The sequence below is a fragment of the Cynocephalus volans genome, chromosome 4 (genome assembly GCF_027409185.1).
Source record: "Cynocephalus volans isolate mCynVol1 chromosome 4, mCynVol1.pri, whole genome shotgun sequence".
Classification (NCBI taxonomy): Eukaryota; Metazoa; Chordata; class Mammalia; order Dermoptera; family Cynocephalidae; genus Cynocephalus; species Cynocephalus volans.
The window spans coordinates 57,845,005-57,868,421 of record NC_084463.1 but is presented as its reverse complement, the minus strand read 5'-3'; positions in this window follow the sequence as shown (position 1 = coordinate 57,868,421).

Genomic DNA, 23,417 nt, shown 5'->3' with positions numbered 1-23,417 from the left:
CAATCGTTTTATTTTTTTTATTGAAATTTCCATGAATGTTCAAGGAAATGGTATACAACAGTTTTTCTTTCCTTCTTTTATCCCCCACCAACCCCCACCTTCCAAATCATGGTTGACAACATTAATATTCAATCTTCTGTAATCTTACTCTTTTTCTTTATGTAAATAACAATCTATTTATTATTTTATTGAAATTTCCATGAATGTCCAAGGAAATGGGATACAACATTTTTTATTTCTTTATTTATCCCCCACGCCCCCAGCTTCCAAATCGTGGTTTACAACATTAATATTCAATCTTCGGCATTCTTACACTTTTTCTTTATGCAGATGAACAATCTTTTTATTATTTTAATGAAATTTCCATGAATGTTCAAGGAAATGGAATACAACAGTTTTTCTTTCTTTCTTTTATCCCCCACCACCTCCCACCTTCCAAATCATGGTTGGCAACAGTAATATTCAATCTTCTGCATTCTTACACTTTTACTTTATGCAGATTAACAATCTTTTTACTATTTTATTAAAATTTCCAGGAAAGTTCAAGGAAATTGGATACAACAGTTTTTCTTTCTTTCTTTTATCCCCCACTTGCCCGCAGCTTCTAATTCATGGTTGACAACATTAATATTCTATCTTCTGCATTCTTACTCTTTTTCTTTATGCAGATTAACTATCTTTTTATTATTTTATCGAAATTTCCATGAATGTTAAAGGAAATGGGATACAACATTATTTCTTTCTTTCTTTCATCCCCCATGCCCCCAGCTTCCAAATCGTGGTTGACAATATTAATATTCAATGTTCTGCATTCTTACACTTTTTCTTTATGCAGATTAACATTTTTTTATTATTTTATTGAAATTTCCATGAATGTTCAAGGAAATGGTATACAACAGTTTTTCTTTCTTTCTTTCATCCCCCTACCCCCCCAGCTTCCAAATCATGTTTGACAACATTAATATTCCATCTTCTGCATTCTTACTATTTTTCTTTATGCAGATTAACAATCTTTTATTATTTTATTGAAATTTCCATGAAAGTTCAAGGAAATGGGATACAACACTTTTTCTTTCTTTCTTTTATCCCCCAACACCCGCCAGCTTCCCAATCATGGTTGATAACATTAATATTCTATCTTCTGCATTCTTACTCTTTTTCTCTATGCAGATTAACAATCTTTTTATTATTTTATTGAAATTTCCATGAATGTTCAAGGAAATGGGATACAACAGTTTTTCTTTCTTTCTTTTATCCAGCACCCCCGCCATCTTCCAAATCATGTTTGACAACATTAATATACAATCTTCTGCATTCTTACAGTTTTACTTTATGCAGATTAACAATCTTTTTCTTATTTTATTGAAATTTCCATGAATGTTCAAGGAAATGGGATACAACAGTTTTTCTTTCTTTCTTTTATCCCCCACAACGCCCCAACTTCTAAAACATGGTTGACAACATTAATATTCTATCTTCTCCATTCTTACACTTTTTCTTTATGCAGATTAAAAATCTTTTTTTATTGTATTGAAATTTCCATGAATGTTCAAGGAAATGGGATACAACAGTTTTTCTTTCTTTCTTTTATCCCCCACCCCCGCCAGCTTCCAAATCATGGTTGACAACATGAACATTCTATCTCCTGCATTCTTACTCTTTTTCTTTACGCAGATTAACAATCTTTTATTATTTTTTTGAAATTTCCATGAATGTTCAAGGAAATGGGATACAACAGTTTTTCTTTCTTTCTTTCATCCCCCACCCCCCCAGCTTCCAAATCATAGTTGACAACATAATATTGTAACTTGTGCCTTCATACTCTTTTTCTTTATGCATTTAACAATCTTTTTATTATTTTATTGAAATTTCCATGAATGTTCAAGGAAATGTGATACAACATTATTTCTTTCTTTCTTTCATCCCGCACGCCCCCAGCTTCCAAATCGTGGTTGACAATATTAATATTCAATGTTCTGCATTCTTACACTTTTTCTTTATGCAGATTAACAATTTTTTATTATTTTATTGAAATTTCCATGAATGTTCAAGGAAATGGGTTACAACAGTTTTTCTTTCTTTCTTTCATCCCCCTACCCTCCCAGCTTCCAAATCATGGTTGACAACATTAATATTCCATCTTCTGCTTTCTTACTCTTTTTCTTTATGCAGATTAACAATCTTTTATTATTTTATTGAAATTTCCATTAAAGTTCAAGGAAATGGGATACAACAGTTTTTCTTTCTTTCTTTTATCCCCCAACACGACCCAGCTTCCCAATCATGGTTGACAACATTAATATGCTATCTTCTGCATTCTTACTCTTTTTCTCTGTGCAGATTAACAATCTTTTTATTATTTTATTGAAATTTCCATGAACGTTCAAGGAAATGGGATACAACAGTTTTTCTTTCTTTCTTTTATCCCGCACAACCCCCCAGATTCCAAATCATTGTTGACAACATTAACATTCAATCTTCTGCATTCTTAATCTTTTTCTTTATGCAGAATAACAATCTTTTTATTATTTAATTGAAATTGCCATGAATGTTCAAGGAAATGGGATACAACATTTTTTCTTTCTTTCTTTTATCCTCCAGCGCCCCCAGCTTCCAAATCATGGTTGACAACATTAATATTCTATCTTCTGCATTCTTACTCTTTTTCTCTATGCAGATTAACAATCTTTTTATTATTGTATTGAAATTTCCCTGAATGTTCAAGGAAATGGGATACAACAGTTTTTCTTTCTTTCTTTCATCCCCCACCCCCCCAGCTTCCAAATCATGGTTGACAACATAATATTCTATCTTCTGCCTTCATACTCGTTTTCTTTATGCATTTAACAATCTTGTCATTATTTTATTGAAATTTCATGAATGTTCAAGGAAATGGGATACAACATTTTCACTTTCTTTCTTTTATCCCCCACTCCCCAAGCTTCCAAATCATGGTTGACAACATTAATATTCTATCTTCTGCATTCTTACTCTTTTTCTTTATGCAGATTACCAATCATTTTATTATTTTATTTAAATTTCCATGAATGTTCAAGGAAATGGGATACAACAGTTTTTCTTTCTTTCTTTTTCCAGCACCCCCGCCATCTTCCAAATCATGGTTGACAACATTAATATTCAATCTTCTGCATTCTTACAGTTTTACTTTATGCAGATTAACAATCTTTTTCTTTTTTTATTGAAATTTCCATGAATGTTCAAGGAAATGGGATACAACAGTATTTCTTTCTTTCTTTTTCCAGCACCCCCGCCATCTTCCAAATCATGGTTGACAACATTAATATTCAATCTTCTGCATTCTTACAGTTTTACTTTATGCAGATTAACAATCTTTTTCTTATTTTATTGAAATTTCCATGAATGTTCAAGGAAATGGGATACAACAGTTTTTCTTTCTTTCTTTTATCCCCCACAACCCCCCAGCTTCTATAACATGGTTGACAACATTAATATTCTATCTTCTGCATTCTTACTCTTTTTCTTTATGCAGATTAACAATCTTTTTATTATTGTATTGAAATTTCCATGAATGTTCAAGGAAATGGGATAGAACAGTTTTTCTTTCTTTCTTTTATCCCCCACCCCCGCCAGCTTCCAAATCATGGTTGACAACATTAATATTCTATCTTCTGCATTCTTACTCTTTTTCTTTATGCAGATTACCAATCGTTTTATTATTTTATTGAAATTTCCATGAATGTTCAAGGAAATGGTATACAACAGTTTTTCTTTCTTTCTTTTATCCCCCACCACCCCCCACCTTCCAAATCATGGTTGACAATATTAATATTCAATCTTCTGTAATCTTACACTTTTTCTTTATGTAAATAACAATCTATTTATTATTTTATTGAAATTTCCATGAATGTCCTAGGAGATGGGATACAACATTTTTTCTTTCTTTCTTTTTTCCCCCACGCCCCCAGCTTCCAAATCGTGGTTGACAACATTAATATTCCATCTTCGGCATTCTAACACTTTTTCTTTATGCAGATGAACAATCTTTTTATTATTTTAATGAAATTTCCATGAATGTTCAAGGAAATGGAATACAACAGTTTTTCTTTCTTTCTTTTATCCCCCACCACCTCCCACCTTCCAAATCATGGTTGGCAACAGTAATATTCAATCTTCTGCATTCTTACACTTTTACTATATGCAGATTAATAATCTTTTTATTATTTTATTAAAATTTCCATGGATGTTCAAGGAAATTGGATACAACAGTTTTTCTTTCTTTCTTTTATCCCCCACTTGCCCGCAGCTTCTAATTCATGGTTGACAACATTAGTATTCTATCTTCTGCATTCTTACTCTCTTTCTTTATGCAGATTAACAATCTTTTTCTTATTTTATTGAAATTTCCATGAATGTTCAAGGAAATGGCGTACAACAGTTTTTCTTTCTTTCTTTTATCCAGCACCCCCGCCATCTTCCAAATCATGGTTGACAACATTAATATTCAATCTTCTGCATTCTCACACTTTTACTTTACGCAGATTAACAATCTTTTTCTTATTTTATTGAAATTTCCATGAATGTTCAAGGAAATGGGATACAACAGTTTTTCTTTCTTTCTTTTATACCCCACCACCCCCCAGCTTCCAAAATATGGTTGACAACATTAATATTCTATCTTCTGCATTCTTACTCTTTTTCTCTATGCAGATTAACAATCTTTTTATTATTTTATTGAAATTTCCATGAATGTTCAAGTAAATGGGATACAACAGTTTTTCTTTCTTTCTTTTATCCTCCAGCGGCCCCAGCTTCCAAATCATGGTTGACAACATTAATATTCTATCTTCTGCATTCTTACTCTTTTTCTGTATGCAGATTAACAATCTTTTTATTATTTTATTGAAATTTCCATGAATGTTCAAGGAAATGGGATACAACAGTTTTTCTTTCTTTCTTTTTCCAGCACCCCCGCCATCTTCCAAATCATGCTTGACAACATTAATATTCAATCTTCTGCATTCTTACAGTTTTACTTTATGCAGATTAACAATCTTTTTCTTATTTTATTGAAATTTCCATGAATGTTCAAGGAAATGGGATACAACAGTTTTTCTTTCTTTCTTTTATCCCCCACAACCCCCCAGCTTCTAAAACATGGTTGACAACATTAATATTCTATCTTCTGCATTCTTACTCTTTTTCTTTATGCAGAATAACAATCTTTTTATTATTGTATTGAAATTTCCATGAATGTTCAAGGAAATGGGATACAACAGTTTTTCTTTCTTTCTTTTATCCCCCACGCTCCAAGCTTCCAAATCATGGTTGACAACATTAATATTCTATCTTCTGCATTCTTACTCTTTTTCTTTATGCAGATTACCAATCTTTTTATTATTTTATTGAACTTTCCATGAATGTTCAAGGAAATGGGATACAACAGTTTTTCTTTCTTTCTTTTATCCCCCACCCCCCCAGCTTCCAAATCATGGTTGACAACATAATATTGTAACTTGTGCCTTCATACTCTTTTTCTTTATGCATTTAACAATCTTTTTATTATTTTATTGAAATTTCCATGAATGTTCAAGGAAATGTGATACAACATTATTTCTTTCTTTCTTTCATCCCGCACGCCCCCAGCTTTCAAATCGTGGTTGACAATATTAATATTCAATGTTCTGCATTCTTACACTTTTTCTTTATGCAGATTAACAATTTTTTATTATTTTATTGAAATTTCCATGAATGTTCAAGGAAATGGGATACAACAGTTTTTCTTTCTTTCTTTCATCCCCCTACCCTCCCTGCTTCCAAATCATGGTTGACAACATTAATATTCCATCTTCTGCTTTCTTACTCTTTTTCTTTATGCAGATTAACAATCTTTTATTATTTTATTGAAATTTCCATTAAAGTTCAAGGAAATGGGATACAACAGTTTTTCTTTCTTTCTTTTATCCCCCAACACGACCCAGCTTCCCAATCATGGTTGACAACATTAATATGCTATCTTCTGCATTCTTACTCTTTTTCTCTGTGCAGATTAACAATCTTTTTATTATTTTATTGAAATTTCCATGAACGTTCAAGGAAATGGGATACAACAGTTTTTCTTTCTTTCTTTTATCCCGCACAAACCCCCAGATTCCAAATCATTGTTGACAACATTAACATTCAATCTTCTGCATTCTTAATCTTTTTCTTTATGCAGATTAACAATCTTTTTATTATTTAATTGAAATTGCCATGAATGTTCAAGGAAATGGGATACAATATTTTTTCTTTCTTTCTTTTATCCTCCAGCGCCCCCAGCTTCCAAATCATGGTTGACAACATTAATATTTTATATTCTGCATTCTTACTCTTTTTCTCTATGCAGATTAACAATCTTTTTATTATTGTATTGAAATTTCCCTGAATGTTCAAGGAAATGGGATAAAACAGTTTTTCTTTCTTTCTTTTATCCCGCACAACCCCCCAGATTCCAAATCATTGTTGACAACATTAACATTCTATCTTCGTCATTCTTACTCTATTTCTCTATGCAGATTAAGAATCTTTTTATTATTTTATTGAAATTTCCATGAATGTTAAAGGAAATGGGATACAACACTTTTTCTTTCTTTCTATCATCCCCCAACCCCACCAGCTTCCAAATCATTGTTGACAACATTAATATTCTATCTTCTGCATTCTTACTATTTTTCTTTATGCAGATTACCAATCTTTTTATTATTTTATTGAAATTTCCATGAATGTTCAAGGAAATGGGATACAACAGTTTTTCTTTCATTCTTGTATCCCCCAGCCCCCCAGCTTCCAAATCATGATTGAAAACATTAATATTCTACCTTCGGCATTCTTACTGTTTTTCTTTATGCAGATTAACAATCTTTTCTTATTTTATTGAAATTTCCATGAATGTTCAAGGAAATTGGATACAACAGTTTTTCTTTATTTCTTTTATCCCCCTCTTGCCCGCAGCTTCTAATTCATGGTTGACAACATTAATATTCTATCTTCTGCATTCTTACTATTTTTCTTTATGCAGATTACCAATCTTTTTATTATTTTATTGAAATTTCCATGAATGTTCAAGGAAATGGAATACAACAGTTTTTCTTTCTTTCTTTTATCCCCCACCACCTCCCACCTTCCAAATCATGGTTGGCAACAGTAATATTCAATCTTCTGCATTCTTACACTTTTACTTTATGCAGATTAATAATCTTTTTATTATTTTATTAAAATTTCCATGAATGTTCAAGGAAATTGGATACAACAGTTTTTCTTTCTTTCTTTTATCCCCCACTTGCCCGCAGCTTCTAATTCATGGTTGACAACATTAATATTCTATCTTCTGCATTCTTACTCTCTTTCTTTATGCAGATTAACAATCTTTTTATTATTTTATTGAAATTTCCATGAATGTTCAAGGAAATGGCATACAACAGTTTTTCTTTCTTTCTTTTATCCAGCACCACCGCCATCTTCCAAATCATGGTTGACAACATTAATATTCAATCTTCTGCATTCTTACACTTTTACTTTATGCAGATTACCAATCGTTTTATTATTTTATTGAAATTTCCATGAATGTTCAAGGAAATGGTATACAACAGTTTTTCTTTCTTCCTTTTATCCCCCACCACCCCCCACCTTCCAAATCATGGTTGACAATATTAATATTCAATCTTCTGTAATCTTACACTTTTTCTTTATGTAAATAACAATCTATTTATTATTTTATTGAAATTTCCATGAATTTCCTAGGAAATGGGATACAACATTTTTTCTTGCTTTCTTTTATCCCCCACAACCTCCCACCTTCCAAATCATGGTTGGCAACAGTAATATTCAATCTTCGGCATTCTAACACTTTTTCTTTATGCAGATGAACAATCTTTTTATTATTTTAATGAAATTTCCATGAATGTTCAAGGAAATGGAATACAACAGTTTTTCTTTCTTTCTTTTATCCCCCACAACCTCCCACCTTCCAAATCATGGTTGGCAACAGTAATATTCAATCTTCTGCATTCTTACACTTTTACTTTATGCAGATTAATAATCTTTTTATTATTTTATTAAAATTTCCATGAATGTTCAAGGAAATTGGATACAACAGTTTTTCTTTCTTTCTTTTATCCCCCACTTGCCCGCAGCTTCTAATTCATGGTTGACAACATTAATATTCTATCTTCTGCATTCTTACTCTCTTTCTTTATGCAGATTAACAATCTTTTTCTTATTTTATTGAAATTTCCATGAATGTTCAAGGAAATGGGATACAACAGTTTTTCTTTCTTTCTTTTATACCCCACCACCCCCCAGCTTCCAAAACATGGTTGACAACATTAATATTCTATCTTCTGCATTCTTACTCTTTTTCTCTATGCAGATTAACAATCTTTTTATTATTTTATTGAAATTTCCATGAATGTTCAAGTAAATGGGATACAACAGTTTTTCTTTCTTTCTTTTATCCTCCAGCGGCCCCAGCTTCCAAATCATGGTTGACAACATTAATATTCTATCTTCTGCATTCTTACTCTTTTTCTTTATGCAGATTAACAATCTTTTTATTATTTTATTGAAATTTCCATGAATGTTCAAGGAAATGGGATACAACAGTTTTTCTTTATTTCTTTTTCCAGCACCCCCGCCATCTTCCAAATCATGGTTGACAACATTAATATTCAATCTTCTGCATTCTTACAGTTTTACTTTATGCAGATTAACAATCTTTTTCTTATTTTATTGAAATTTCCATGAATGTTCAAGGAAATGGGATACAACAGTTTTTCTTTCATTCTTTTATCGCCCACAACCCCCCAGCTTCTAAAACATGGTTGACAACATTAATATTCTATCTTCTGCATTCTTACTCTTTTTCTTTATGCAGATTAACAATCTTTTTATTATTGTATTGAAATTTCCATGAATGTTCAAGGAAATGGGATAGAACAGTTTTTCTTTCTTTCTTTTATCCCCCACCCCCGCCAGCTTCCAAATCATGGTTGACAACATGAACATTCTATCTCCTGCATTCTTACTCTTTTTCTTTATGCAGATTAACAATCTTTTATTATTTTTTTGAAATTTCCATGAATGTTCAAGGAAAAGGGATACAACAGTTTTTCTTTCTTTCTTTCATCCCCCACCCCCCCAGCTTCCAAATCATGGTTGACAACATAATATTGTATCTTCTGCCTTCATACTCTTTTTCTTTATGCATTTAACAATCTTGTCATTATTTTATTGAAATTTCATGAATGTTCAATGAAAGGGGATACAACATTTTCTCTTTCTTTCTTTTATCCCCCACTCCCCAAGCTTCAAATTCATGGTTGACAACATTAATATTCTATCTTCTGCATTCTTACTCTTTTTCTTTATGTAAATAACAATCTATTTATTATTTTATTGAAATTTCCATGAATGTCCAAGGAAATGGGATACAACATTTTTTCTTTCTTTATTTATCCCCCACGCCCCCAGCTTCCAAATCGTGGTTTACAACATTAATATTCAATCTTCGGCATTCTTACACTTTTTCTTTATGCAGATGAACAATCTTTTTATTATTTTAATGAAATTTCCATGAATGTTCAAGGAAATGGAATACAACAGTTTTTCTTTCTTTCTTTTATCCCCCACCACCTCCCACCTTCCAAATCATGGTTGGCAACAGTAATATTCAATCTTCTGCATTCTTACTCTTTTTCTTTATGTAGATTACCAATCTTTTTATTATTTTATTGAACTTTCCATGAATGTTCAAGGAAATGGTATACAACAGTTTTTCTTTCATTCTTTTATCCCCCAACCCCCCAAGCTTCCAAATCATGGTTGACAAGATTAATAGTCTATCTTCTGCATTCTTACTATTTTTCTTTATGCAGAATAACAATCTTTTTATTATTTTACTGAAATTTCCATGAATGTTCAAGGAAATGGGATACAACAGTTTTTCTTTCTTTCTTTTATCCCCCACAACCCCCCAGCTTCCAAAACATGGTTGACAACATTAATTATCTATCTTCTGCATTCTTACTCTTTTTCTTTAAGCAGATTAACAATCTTTTTATTATTGTATTGAAATTTCCATGAATGTTCAAGGAAATGGGATACAACAGTTTTTCTTTCTTTCTTTTATCCCCCACCACCCACCAACTTCCAAATCATGGTTGACAACATTCATATTCAATCTTCTGTATTCTTACACTTTTTCTTTATGTAAATAACAATCTATTTCTTATTTTATTGAAATTTCCATGAATGTCCAAGGAAATGGGATACAACATTTTTTCTTTCTCTCTTTTATCCCCCACGCCCCCAGCTTCCAAATCGTGGTTGACAACATTAATATTCAATCTTCTGCATTCTTACACTTTTTCTTTATGCAGATTAACAATCTTTTTATTATTTTAATGAAATTTCCATGAATGTTCAAGGAAATGGAATACAACAGTTTTTCTTTCTTTCTTTTATCCCCCACCACCTCCCACCTTCCAAATCATGGTTGGCAACAGTAATATTCAATCTTCTGCATTCTTACACTTTTACTTTATGCAGATTAACAATCTTTTTATTATTTTATTAAAATTTCCATGAATGTTCAAGGAAATTGGATACAACAGTTTTCCTTTCTTTCTTTTATCCCCCACTTGCCCGCAGCTTCTAATTCATGGTTGACAACATTAATATTCTATCTTCTGCATTCTTACTCTTTTTCTTTATGCAGATTAACTATCTTTTTATCATTTTATTGAAATTTCTATGAATGTTCAAGGAAATGGGATACAACAGTTTTTCTTACTTTCTTTTATCCCCCACGCCCCCCCAGCTTCCAAATCATGTTTGACAACATTAATATTCTATCTTCTGCATTCTTTCACTTTTTCTTTATGCAGACTAACAATCTTTTTATTATTTTATTGAATTTTCCATGAATGTTCAAGGAAATGTGATACAACATTATTTCTTTCTTTCTTTTATCCCGCACGCCCCCAGCTTCCAAATCGTGGTTGACAATATTAATATTCAATGTTCTGCATTCTTACACTTTTTCTTTATGCAGATTAACAATTTTTTATTATTTTATTGAAATTTCCATGAATGTTCAAGGAAATGGGATGCAACAGTTTTTCTTTCTTTCTTTCATCCCCCTACCCCCCCAGCTTCCAAATCATGGTTGACAACATTAATATTCCATCTTCTGCATTCTTACTCTTTTTCTTTATGCAGATTAACAATCTTTTCTTATTTTATTGAAATTTCCATGAAAGTTCAAGGAAATGGGATACAACAGTTTTTCTTTCTTTCTTTTATCCCCCAACACGCCCCAGCTTCCCAATCATGGTTGACAACATTAATATTCTATCTTCTGCATTCTTACTCTTTTTCTCTGTGCAGATTAACAATCTTTTTACTATTTTATTGAAATTTCCATGAATGTTCAAGGAAATGGGATACAACAGTTTTTCTTTCTTTCTTTTATCCAGCACCCCCACCATCTTCCAAATCATGGTTGACAACATTAATATTCAATCTTCTGCATTCTTACACTTTTTCTTTATGCATATTAACAATCTTTTTCTTATTTTATTTAAATGTCCATGAATGTTCAAGGAAATGGGATACAACAGTTTTTCTTTCTTTCTTTTATCCCCCACCCCCGCCAGATTCCAAATCATGGTTGACAACATGAACATTCTATCTCCTGCATTCTTACTCTTTTTCTTTATGCAGATTAACAATCTTTTAATATTTTATTGAAATTTCCATGAATGTTCAAGGAAATGGTATACAACAGTTTTTCTTTCTTTCTTTTATCCCCCACCACCCCCACCTTCCAAATCATGGTTGACAACATTAATATTCAATCTTCTGTATTCTTACACTTTTACTTTATGCAGATTAAGAATCTTTTTATTATTTTATTAAAATTTCCATGAATGTTCAAGGAAATTGGATACAACGGTTTTTCTTTCTTTCTTTTATCCCCCACTGGCCCGCAGCTTCTAAATCATGGTTGACAACATTAATATTCTATCTTCTGCATTCTTACTCTTTTTCTTTATGCAGATTAACTATCTTTTTATTATTTTATTGAAATTTCCATGAATGGTCAAGGAAATGGGATACAACAGTTTTTCTTACTTTCTTTTATCCCCCACCCCCCCCAGCTTCCAAATCATGGTTGACAACATTAATATTCTATCTTCTGCATTCTTACACTTTTTCTTTATGCAGACTAACAATCTTTTTATTATTTTATTGAAATTTCCATGAATGTTCAAGGAAATGTGATAGAACATTATTTCTTTCTTTCTTTCATCCCCCACGCACCCAGCTTCCAAATCGTGGTTGACAATATTAATATTCAATGTTCTGCATTCTTACACTTTTTCTTTATGCAGATTAACAATCTTTTTATTATTTTATTGAAATTTCCATCAATGTTCAAGGAAATGGTATACAACTGTTTTTCTTTCTTTCTTTTATCCCCCACTCCCCCCCAGTTTAAAAATCATGGTTGACAACATTAATATTCTATCTTCTGCATTCTTACTCTTTTTCTTTATGCAGATTAACAATCTTTTTATTATTTTATTGAAATTTCCATGAATGTTCCAGTAAATGGGATACACCCGTTTTTCGTTCTTTCTTTTATCCTCCAGCGACCCCAGCTTCCAAATCATGGTTGACAACATTAATATTCTATCTTCTGCATTCTTACTCTTTTTCTTTATGCAGATTAACAATCTTTTTATTATTTTATTGAAATTTCCATGAATGTACCAGGAAATGGGATACAACAGTTTTTCTTTCTTTCTTTTATCCAGCACCCCTGCCATCTTCCAAATCATGGTTGACAACATTAATATTCAATCTTCTGCATTCTTACACTTTTACTTTATGCAGATTAACAATCTTTTTCTTATTTTATTGAAAATTCCATGAATGTTCCAGTAAATGGGATACAACAGTTTTTCTTTCTTTCTTTTATCCTCCAGCGCCCCCAGCTTCTAAAACATGGTTGACAACATTAATATACTATCTTCTGCATTCTTACACTTTTTCTTTATGCATATTAACAATCTTTTTATTATTTTATTGAAATTTCCATGAATGTTCAAGGAAATGGGATACAACAGTTTTTCCTTCTTTCTTTCATCCCCCACCCCCCCCAGCTTCCAAATCATGGTTGACAACATAATATTCTATCTTCTGCCTTCATACTCTTTTTCTTTATGCATTTAACAATCTTGTCATTATTTTATTGAAATTTCATGAATGTTGAAGGAAATGGGATAAAACATTTTCTCTTTCTTTCTTGTATCCCCCACTCCCCATGCTTCCAAATCATGGTTGACAACATTAATATTCTATCTTCTGCATTCTTACTCTTTTTCTATATGCAGATTACCAATCTTTTTAATATTTTATTGAAATTTCCATGAATGTTCAAGGAAATGGAATACAACAGTTTTTCTTTCTTTCTTTTATCCCCCACCACCTCCCACCTTCCAAATCATGGTTGGCAACAGTAATATTCAATCTTCTGCATTCTTACACTTTTACTTTATGCAGATTAACAATCTTTTTATTATTTTATTAAAATTTCCATGAATGTTCAAGGAAATTGGATACAACAGTTTTTCTTTCTTTCTTTTATCCCCCACTTGCCCGCAGCTTCTAATTCATGGTTGACAACATTAATATTCTATCTTCTGCATTCTTACTCTTTTTCTTTATGCAGATTAACTATCTTTTTATCATTTTATTGAAATTTCTATGAATGTTCAAGGAAATGGGATACAACAGTTTTTCTTACTTTCTTTTATCCCCCACGCCCCCCCACCTTCCAAATCATGTTTGACAACATTAATATTCTATCTTCTGCATTCTTTCACTTTTTCTTTATGCAGACTAACAATCTTTTTATTATTTTATTGAATTTTCCATGAATGTTCAAGGAAATGTGATACAACATTATTTCTTTCTTTCTTTTATCCCGCACGCCCCCAGCTTCCAAATCGTGGTTGACAATATTAATATTCAATGTTCTGCATTCTTACACTTTTTCTTTATGCAGATTAACAATTTTTTATTATTTTATTGAAATTTCCATGAATGTTCAAGGAAATGGGATGCAACAGTTTTTCTTTCTTTCTTTCATCCCCCTACCCCCCCAGCTTCCAAATCATGGTTGACAACATTAATATTCCATCTTCTGCATTCTTACTCTTTTTCTTTATGCAGATTAACAATCTTTTCTTATTTTATTGAAATTTCCATGAAAGTTCAAGGAAATGGGATACAACAGTTTTTCTTTCTTTCTTTTATCCCCCACCCCCGCCAGCTTCCAAATCATGGTTGACAACATGAACATTCTATCTCCTGCATTCTTACTCTTTTTCTTCATGCAGATTAACAATCTTTTATTATTTATTTGAAATTTCCATGAATGTTCAAGGAAATGGGATACAACAGTTTTTTTTTCTTTCTTTCATCCCCCACCCTCCCAGCTTCCAAATCATGGTTGACAACATAATATTGTATCTTCTGCCTTCATACTCTTTTTCTTTATGCATTTAACAATCTTGTCATTATTTTACTGAAATTTCATGAATGTTCAAGGAAATGGGATACAACATTTTCTCTTTCTTTCTTTTATCCCCCACTCCCCAAGCTTCCAAATCATGGTCGACAACATTCATATTCTATCTTCTGCATTCTTACTCTTTTTCTTTATGCAGATTACCAATCTTTTTAATATTTTATTGAAATTTCCATGAATGTTCAAGGAAATGGTATACAACAGTTTTTCTTTCTTTCTTTTATCCCCCACCACCCACCACCTTCCAAATCATGGTTGACAACATTAATATTCAATCTTCTGTATTCTTACACTTTTTCTTTATGTAAATAACAATCTATTTATTATTTTATTGAAATTTCCATGAATGTCCAAGGAAATGGGATACAACATTTTTTCTTTCTTTCTTTTATCCCCCACACCCCCAGCTTCCAAATCGTGGTTGACAACATTAGTATTCAATCTTCGGCATTCTTACACTTTTTTTTTATGCAGTTGAACAATCTTTTTATTATTTTAATGAAATTTCTATGAATGTTCAAGGAAATGGAATACAACAGTTTTTCTTTCTTTCTTTTATCTCCCACCACCTCCCACCTTCCAAATCATGGTTGGCAACAGTAATATTCAATCTTGTGCATTCTTACACTTTTACTTTATGCAGATTAACAATCTTTTTATTATTTTATTAAAATTTCCATGAATGTTCAAGGAAATTGGATACAACAGTTTTTCTTTCTTTCTTTTATTCCCCACTTGCCCGCAGCTTCTAATTCATGGTTGACAACATTAATATTCTATCTTCTGCATTCTTACTCTTTTTCTTTATGCAGATTAACAATTTTTTATTATTTTATTGAAATTTCCATGAATGTTCAAGGAAATGGGATACAAAGGTTTTTCTTTCTTTCTTTCATCCCCCTACCCTCCCAGCTTCCAAAACATGGTTGACAACATTAATATTCCATCTTCTGCATTCTTACTCTTTTTCTTTATGCAGATTAACAATCTTTTATTATTTTATTGAAATTTCCATGAAAGTTTAAGGAAATGGGATACAACAGTTTTTCTTTCTTTCTTTTATCCCCCAACACGCCCCAGCTTCCCAATCATGGTTGACAACATTAATATTCTATCTTCTGCATTCTTACTCTTTTTCTTTATGCAGATTAACAATCTTTTTATTATTTTATTGAAATTTCCATGAATGTTCAAGGAAATGGTATACAACAGTTTTTCTTTCTTTCTTTTATCCCGCACAACCCCCCAGATTCCAAATCATTGTTGACAACATTAACATTCAATCTTCTGCATTCTTAATCTTTTTCTTTATGCAGATTAACAATCTTTTTATTATTTTATTGAAATTGCCATGAATGTTCAAGGAAATGGGATACAACATTTTTTCTTTCTTTCTTTTATCCTCCAGCGCCCCCAGCTTCCAAATCATGGTTTACAACATTAATATTCTATCTTCTGCATTCTTACTCTTTTTCTCTATGCAGATTAACAATCTTTTTATTATTGTATTGAAATTTCCATGAATGTTCAAGGAAATGGGATACAACAATTTTTCATTCTTTCTTTTATCCCGCATAACCCCCCAGATTCCAAATCATTGTTGACAACATTAACATTCTATCTTCGTCATTCTTACTCTTTTTCTATATGCAGATTAAAAATCTCTTTATTATTTTATTGAAATTTCAATGAATGTTCATAGAAATGTGACACAAGAGTTTTTCTTTCTTTCTTTTATCCCCCACCCCAACAGCTTCCAAATCTTAGTTCCCAACACTAATATTCTATCTTCTGCATTCTTACTCTTTTTCTTTATGCAGATTAACAATCTTTTTATTATTGTATTGAAATTTCCATGAATGTTCAAGGAAATGGGATACAACAGTTTTTCTTTCTTTCTTTTATCCCCCACCCCCGCCAGCTTCCAAATCATGGTTGACAACATGAACATTCTATCTCCTGCATTCTTACTCTTTTTCTTCATGCAGATTAACAATCTTTTATTATTTATTTGAAATTTCCATGAATGTTCAAGGAAATGGGATACAACAGTTTTTTTTTCTTTCTTTCATCCCCCACCCTCCCAGCTTCCAAATCATGGTTGACAACATAATATTGTATCTTCTGCCTTCATACTCTTTTTCTTTATGCATTTAACAATCTTGTCATTATTTTACTGAAATTTCATGAATGTTCAAGGAAATGGGATACAACATTTTCTCTTTCTTTCTTTTATCCCCCACCACCCACCACCTTCCAAATCATGGTTGACAACATTAATATTCAATCTTCTGTATTCTTACACTTTTTCTTTATGTAAATAACAATCTATTTATTATTTTATTGAAATTTCCATGAATGTCCAAGGAAATGGGATACAACATTTTTTCTTTCTTTCTTTTATCCCCCACACCCCCAGCTTCCAAATCGTGGTTGACAACATTAGTATTCAATCTTCGGCATTCTTACACTTTTTTTTTATGCAGTTGAACAATCTTTTTATTATTTTAATGAAATTTCTATGAATGTTCAAGGAAATGGAATACAACAGTTTTTCTTTCTTTCTTTTATCTCCCACCACCTCCCACCTTCGAAATCATGGTTGGCAACAGTAATATTCAATCTTGTGCATTCTTACACTTTTACTTTATGCAGATTAACAATCTTTTTATTATTTTATTAAAATTTCCATGAATGTTCAAGGAAATTGGATACAACAGTTTTTCTTTCTTTCTTTTATTCCCCACTTGCCCGCAGCTTCTAATTCATGGTTGACAACATTAATATTCTATCTTCTGCATTCTTACTCTTTTTCTTTATGCAGATTAACTATCTTTTTATTATTTTATTGAAATTTCCATGGATGTTCAAGGAAATGGGATACAACAGTTTTTCTTACTTTCTTTTATCCCCCAACCCCCCCCAGCTTCCAAATCATGTTTGACAACATTAATATTCTATCTTCTGCATTCTTACACTTTTTCTTTATGCAGACTAACAATCTTTTTATTATTTTATTGAAATTTCCATGAATGTTCAAGGAAATGTGATACAACATTATTTCCTTCTTTCTTTCATCCCGCACGCCCCCAGCTTCCAAATCGTGGTTGACAATATTAATATTCAATGTTCTGCATTCTTACACTTTTTCTTTATGCAGATTAACAATTTTTTATTATTTTATTGAAATTTCCATGAATGTTCAAGGAAATGGGATACAAAGGTTTTTCTTTCTTTCTTTCATCCCCCTACCCCCCCAGCTTCCAAAACATGGTTGACAACATTAATATTCCATCTTCTGCATTCTTACTCTTTTTCTTTATGCAGATTAACAATCTTTTATTATTTTATTGAAATTTCCATGAAAGTTCAAGGAGATGGGATACAACAGTTTTTCTTTCTTTCTTTTATCCCCCAACACGCCCCAGCTTCCCAATCATGGTTGACAACATTAATATTCTATCTTCTGCATTCTTACTCTTTTTCTTTATGCAGATTAACAATCTTTTTATTATTTTATTGAAATTTCCATGAATGTTCAAGGAAATGGTATAGAACAGTTTTTCTTTCTTTCTTTTATCCCGCACAACCCCCCAGATTCCAAATCATTGTTGACAACATTAACATTCAATCTTCTGCATTCTTAATCTTTTTCTTTATGCAGATTAACAATCTTTTTATTATTTTATTGAAATTGCCATGAATGTTCAAGGAAATGGGATACAACATTTTTTCTTTCTTTCTTTTATCCTCCAGCGCCCCCAGCTTCCAAATCATGGTTTACAACATTAATATTCTATCTTCTGCATTCTTACTCTTTTTCTCTATGCAGATTAACAATCTTTTTATTATTGTATTGAAATTTCCATGAATGTTCAAGGAAATGGGATACAACAGTTTTTCATTCTTTCTTTTATCTCGCATAACCCCCCAGCTTCCAAATCATTGTTGACAACATTAACATTCTATCTTCGTCATTCTTACTCTTTTTCTATATGCAGATTAAGAATCTCTTTATTATTTTATTGAAATTTCAATGAATGTTCATAGAAATGTGACACAAGAGTTTTTCTTTCTTTCTTTTATCCCCCACCCCAACAGCTTCCAAATCTTAGTTCCCAACACTAATATTCTATCTTCTGCATTCTTACTCTTTTTCTTTATGCAGATTAACAATCTTTTTATTATTGTATTGAAATTTCCATGAATGTTCAAGGAAATGGGATACAACAGTTTTTCTTTCTTTCTTTTATCCCCCACCCCCGCCAGCTTCCAAATCATGGTTGACAACATGAACATTCTATCTCCTGCATTCTTACTCTTTTTCTTCATGCAGATTAACAATCTTTTATTATTTATTTGAAATTTCCATGAATGTTCAAGGAAATGGGATACAACAGTTTTTTTTTCTTTCTTTCATCCCCCACCCTCCCAGCTTCCAAATCATGGTTGACAACATAATATTGTATCTTCTGCCTTCATACTCTTTTTCTTTATGCATTTAACAATCTTGTCATTATTTTACTGAAATTTCATGAATGTTCAAGGGAATGGGATACAACATTTTCTCTTTCTTTCTTTTATCCCCCACCACCCACCACCTTCCAAATCATGGTTGACAACATTAATATTCAATCTTCTGTATTCTTACACTTTTTCTTTATGTAAATAACAATCTATTTATTATTTTATTGAAATTTCCATGAATGTCCAAGGAAATGGGATACAACATTTTTTCTTTCTTTCTTTTATCCCCCACACCCCCAGCTTCCAAATCGTGGTTGACAACATTAGTATTCAATCTTCGGCATTCTTACACTTTTTTTTTATGCAGTTGAACAATCTTTTTATTATTTTAATGAAATTTCTATGAATGTTCAAGGAAATGGAATACAACAGTTTTTCTTTCTTTCTTTTATCTCCCACCACCTCCCACCTTCGAAATCATGGTTGGCAACAGTAATATTCAATCTTGTGCATTCTTACACTTTTACTTTATGCAGATTAACAATCTTTTTATTATTTTATTAAAATTTCCATGAATGTTCAAGGAAATTGGATACAACAGTTTTTCTTTCTTTCTTTTATTCCCCACTTGCCCGCAGCTTCTAATTCATGGTTGACAACATTAATATTCTATCTTCTGCATTCTTACACTTTTTCTTTATGCAGATTAACTATCTTTTTATTATTTTATTGAAATTTCCATGAATGTTCAAGGAAATGGGATACAACAGTTTTTCTTTCTTTCTTTTATCCTCCAGCGCCCCCAGCTTCCAAATCATGGTTGACAACATTAATATTCTATATTCTGCATTCTTACTCTTTTTCTCTATGCAGATTAACAATCTTTTTATTATTGTATTGAAATTTCCCTGAATGTTCAAGGAAATGGGATAAAACAGTTTTTCTTTCTTTCTTTTATCCCGCACAACCCCCCAGATTCCAAATCATTATTGACAACATTAACATTCTATCTTCGTCATTCTTACTCTTTTTCTCTATGCAGATTAAGAATCTTTTTATTATTTTATTGAAATTTCCATGAATGTTAAAGGAAATGGGATACAACACTTTTTCTTTCTTTCTATCATCCCCCAACCCCACCAGCTTCCAAATCATTGTTGACAACATTAATATTCTATCTTCTGCATTCTTACTATTTTTCTTTATGCAGATTACCAATCTTTTTATTATTTTATTGAAATTTCCATGAATGTTCAAGGAAATGGGATACAACAGTTTTTCTTTCATTCTTGTATCCCCCAGCCCCCCAGCTTCCAAATCATGATTGAAAACATTAATATTCTACCTTCGGCATTCTTACTGTTTTTCTTTATGCAGATTAACAATCTTTTCTTATTTTATTGAAATTTCCATGAATGTTCAAGGAAATTGGATACAACAGTTTTTCTTTCTTTCTTTTATCCCCCTCTTGCCCGCAGCTTCTAATTCATGGTTGACAACATTAATATTCTATCTTCTGCATTCTTACTATTTTTCTTTATGCAGATTACCAATCTTTTTATTATTTTATTGAAATTTCCATGAATGTTCAAGGAAATGGAATACAACAGTTTTTCTTTCTTTCTTTTATCCCCCACCACCTCCCACCTTCCAAATCATGGTTGGCAACAGTAATATTCTATCTTCTGCATTCTTACACTTTTACTTTATGCAGATTAATAATCTTTTTATTATTTTATTAAAATTTCCATGAATGTTCAAGGAAATTGGATACAACAGTTTTTCTTTCTTTCTTTTATCCCCCACTTGCCCGCAGCTTCTAATTCATGGTTGACAACATTAATATTCTATCTTCTGCATTCTTACTCTCTTTCTTTATGCAGATTAACAATCTTTTTATTATTTTATTGAAATTTCCATGAATGTTCAAGGAAATGGCATACAACAGTTTTTCTTTCTTTCTTTTATCCAGCACCCCCGCCATCTTCCAAATCATGGTTGACAACATTAATATTCAATCTTCTGCATTCTTACACTTTTACTTTATGCAGATTAACAATCTTTTTCTTATTTTATTGAAATTTCCATGAATGTTCAAGGAAATGGGATACAACAGATTTTCTTTCTTTCTTTTATACCCCACCACCCCCCAGCTTCCAAAACATGGTTGACAACATTAATATTCTATCTTCTGCATTCTTACTCTTTTTCTCTATGCAGATTAACAATCTTTTTATTATTTTATTGAACTTTCCATGAATGTTCAAGTAAATGGGATACAACAGTTTTTCTTTCTTTCTTTTATCCTCCAGCGGCCCCAGCTTCCAAATCATGGTTGACAACATTAATATTCTATCTTCTGCATTCTTACTCTTTTTCTGTATGCAGATTAACAATCTTTTTATTATTTTATTGAAATTTCCATGAATGTTCAAGGAAATGGGATACAACAGTTTTTCTTTCTTTCTTTTTCCAGCACCCCCGCCATCTTCCAAATCATGGTTGACAACATTAATATTCAATCTTCTGCATTCTTACAGTTTTACTTTATGCAGATTAACAATCTTTTTCTTATTTTATTGAAATTTCCATGAATGTTCAAGGAAATGGGATACAACAGTTTTTCTTTCTCTCTTTTATCCCCCACAACCCCCAAGCTTCTAAAACATGGTTGACAACATTAATATTCTATCTTCTGCATTCTTACTCTTTTTCTTTATGCAGATTAACAATCTTTTTATTATTGTATTGAAATTTCCATGAATGTTCAAGGAAATGGGATACAACAGTTTTTCTTTCTTTCTTTTATCCCCCACCCCCGCCAGCTTCCAAATCATGGTTGACAACATGAACATTCTATCTCCTGCATTCTTACTCTTTTTCTTTATGCAGATTAACAATCTTTTATTATTTTTTTGAAATTTCCATGAATGTTCAAGGAAATGGGATACAACAGTTTTTCTTTCTTTCTTTCATCCCCCACCCCCCCAGCTTCCAAATCATGGTTGACAACATAATATTGTATCTTCTGCCTTCATACTCGTTTTCTTTATGCATTTAACAATCTTGTCATTATTTTATTGAAATTTCATGAATGTTCAAGGAAATGGGATACAACATTTTCACTTTCTTTCTTTTATCCCCCACTCCCCAAGCTTCCAAATCATGGTTGACAACATTAATATTCTATCTTCTGCATTCTTACTCTTTTTCTTTATGCAGATTACCAATCGTTTTATTATTTTATTGAAATTTCCATGAATGTTCAAGGAAATGGTATACAACAGTTTTTCTTTCTTCCTTTTATCCCCCACCACCCCCCACCTTCCAAATCATGGTTGACAATATTAATATTCAATCTTCTGTAATCTTACACTTTTTCTTTATGTAAATAACAATCTATTTATTATTTTATTGAAATTTCCATGAATTTCCTAGGAAATGGGATACAACATTTTTTCTTGCTTTCTTTTATCCCCCACGCCCCCAGCTTCCAAATCGTGGTTGACAACATTAATATTCAATCTTCGGCATTCTAACACTTTTTCTTTATGCAGATGAACAATCTCTTTATTATTTTAATGAAATTTCCATGAATGTTCAAGGAAATGGAATACAACAGTTTTTCTTTCTTTCTTTTATCCCCCACCACCTCCCACCTTCCAAATCATGGTTGGCAACAGTAATATTCAATCTTCTGCATTCTTACACTTTTACTTTATGCAGATTAATAATCTTTTTATTATTTTATTAAAATTTCCATGAATGTTCAAGGAAATTGGATACAACAGTTTTTCTTTCTTTCTTTTATCCCCCACTTGCCCGCAGCTTCTAATTCATGGTTGACAACATTAATATTCTATCTTCTGCATTCTTACTCTTTTTCTCTATGCAGATTAACAATCTGTTTATTATTTTATTGAAATTTCCATGAATGTTCAAGTAAATGGGATACAACAGTTTTTCTTTCTTTCTTTTATCCTCCAGCGGCCCCAGCTTCCAAATCATGGTTGACAACATTAATATTCTATCTTCTGCATTCTTACTCTTTTTCTTTATGCAGATTAACAATCTTTTTATTATTTTATTGAAATTTCCATGAATGTTCAAGGAAATGGGATACAACAGTTTTTCTTTCTTTCTTTTTCCAGCACCCCCGCCATCTTCGAAATCATGGTTGACAACATTAATATTCAATCTTCTGCATTCTTACAGTTTTACTTTATGCAGATTAACAATCTTTTTCTTATTTTATTGAAATTTCCATGAATGTTCAAGGAAATGGGATACAACAGTTTTTCTTTCTTTCTTTTATCCCGCACAACCCCCCAGCTTC